Source organism: Octopus bimaculoides, chromosome 21 (genome assembly GCF_001194135.2).
Source record: "Octopus bimaculoides isolate UCB-OBI-ISO-001 chromosome 21, ASM119413v2, whole genome shotgun sequence".
NCBI lineage: Eukaryota > Metazoa > Mollusca > Cephalopoda > Octopoda > Octopodidae > Octopus > Octopus bimaculoides.
In genome coordinates, this window is record NC_069001.1 from 13,995,955 (window position 1) to 13,998,684 (window position 2,730).

The window sequence follows — 2,730 nt, forward strand, 5'->3', positions numbered from 1 at the left end:
TGGTGGTGGTGGTGGTAGTAGTAGTAGTGGTGGTGGTGGTGGTAGTAGTAGTAGTAGTGGTCGTGGTAGTAGTAGTAGTAGTAGTAGTAGTAGTAGTAGTAGTAGTAGTTTGTGGTGGTGGTGGTAGTGATAGTAGTAGTAGTAGTAGTAGTATGTTTCAATACTTCATTCAGTTCTCTGTATGCAAACATGTCCTAAAAGAGATGTCGCTGTCCGTGGGAGGAGGAAACCAGTCTATGGATATTGCCGTTATTAACCTTTCGTGACTTTTGTCAGCTCAGCGTCGGCAGCTGTGCGATATTAGAAGCATTGATATATTCGATCTGGCAGAGTTTCAAGGTAGGTCAGCTGACCCGCCACGTCATATCTAATGACATCTTTCACACCAATGTAAACAGCTAATCCTACGCTACAGGAAAGCAATCTCTTCTCCCTTTCTCCTCCTTCTCTCTCCCCCTCTTTCTATCACACACACACATACACACACTCACGTAATACGCTTGTAGTAAAGAGATGTTTTATAAGCAAAGATGACTCGACCGTGCTTGAGTTTTATATATCTATCTTTAATCTCTCAGTTGTTTCAGTCATTGGACTTGGACTGCGTCCATACTGGAGCATTGCATTGAAGGGTTTCAGTTGAACATTTCGATCCTGGTACATATTTTCAAAAACCCGGTGAATATCAAAAGCAGAATCGTCCAGTAGCGGGTGGTGACATTGTTAAATACGTATTTCTATCTCAATGAGCTCCGTCAGTAGCAAGTATATACTGGCAACCACGTGCCAAGACGAAAAGAGCCACTACTCATGTAGTAAGAGAGTAACTCGAAAATCACTGATGTCTCAATTAGCACGGATGCTGAATAGAAACTCGTTATGAACGACAGCAGCTCAGAGACTCAGAAATACGTCTCCAGCAATACCATAACCGCTGGTGGAGGGCTTTCGTCCGCTACTGGTATATTTCTGCGAGTTTTAGCACTATACGTTTTATAAGAGAGGCGCTATTTCTAGGTGAATACCGCAGTCTAACAGGCTTTCAATGATGTATCTACGTTAGGTATGATACACATGTTGTTATTTTGAACTAATACTATTCTGTCACATGTAACGAATGCATACATACATACGAGGGTAAACTGCATCTTCTCTCTTTTCTCTTTTTCTCGTTTCAATGATTAGACTGTGGCCATGCTGGGGCACCGCCTTGAAGAATCTTTTTAGTCGAACGAATCAACCCCAATACTTATCTTTTTTTTTTTTTAACCTGGTACTTATTTGAACCGCTAAGTTACGAGGACGTAAACACTCCAATACCAGTTGTCAAACGGTGGTGGGGGAACAAATACACACACACACACACACACACACACATACACACAAACACACACACATTTCCGTTTACCAAATCCACTCACAAGGCTTTGGTCAGCCTAGCTCTATAGCAGAACATACTTGTTGCCCAAGGTGCCACACAGTGGGACTGAACCTGGAACGATATGGTTGGGAAGCAAGCTTCTTACCACACCGCCACGCCTATGCCTGGTAACTGCATGTTAACTCGAGCATTGTGGAGGCGCAATGGCCCAGTGTTTAAGGCAGCAGACTCGCGGTCATAGGATCGCGGTTTCGATTCCCAGACCGGGCGTTGTGAGTGTTTATTGAGCGAAAACACCTAAAGCCCCACGAGGCTCCGGCAGGGGATGGTGGCGAACCCTGCTGTAGTCTTTCACCACAACTTTCTCTCACTCTTACTTCCCGTTTCTGTTGTGCCTGTAATTCAAAGGGTCAGCCTTGTCACACTCTGTGTCACGCTGAATATCCCCCGTGAACTACGTTAAGGGTACACGTGTCTGTGGAGTGCTCAGCCACTTGCACGTTAATTTCACGTGCAGGCTGTTCCGTTGATCGGATCAACTGGAACCCTCGACGTCGTAAGCGACGGAGTGCCAACAACAACAACTCGATCATTATTCCTTCTCGCCACTTTCCACTCTTTCCCCCTCTTCCCACAACGCTACAGACATTATAACGACTGAATCCAATCGCCGCCTCATAGAGTTCCGGCTGCTTCTGGTTGATGATACCCAACATATTGAAAGAGCGACCAACATATTTTGCGTCTAAATCTGCTTAGACGTTTTAAGAATAAAAATGCGAAAATAATCCTTCCAGATCTTTTTTAAATGATTATTCAGATTGTTATTCTTCGGGACGGTCACAGTTTTTTGCTAAAAAAAAACTCGTACTATATACTCGTTCTTCACTTCAGCTTTATCATTATTCTTGCTTTAGTGTCCTTTGTTTGAAATCTTTCGTCACACCTCATGTGACATCTTCAACGACTCTTCATCCCATGAGTCTCCTCCTATCCTATTTAAAATAAATAATAAATGCGCCCTTTTAAAGCCTAGCCAGGCTCATGGGCCCGGTTTCCCGGTTTCTATGGCGTTTGTGCTCCCCAGGTGGACGGGACGCCAGTCCATCGCAGCGTTACTCATTTTTGCCAGCTGAGTGGACTGGAGCAACGTGAAATGAAGTGTTTTGCTCAAGAACACAATGCGTCGCCCGGTCCAGGAACCGAAATCACAATCTTACGATCATGGTGCCGACACCCTAACCACTAGGCCACGCGCCTCCACTCCTATCATATTTAGTCTATATAAATTACTGAAACTTCATTTTATATTTTATAAGGGAGAGTACTCTGCAAGAAAAGTCAAATAA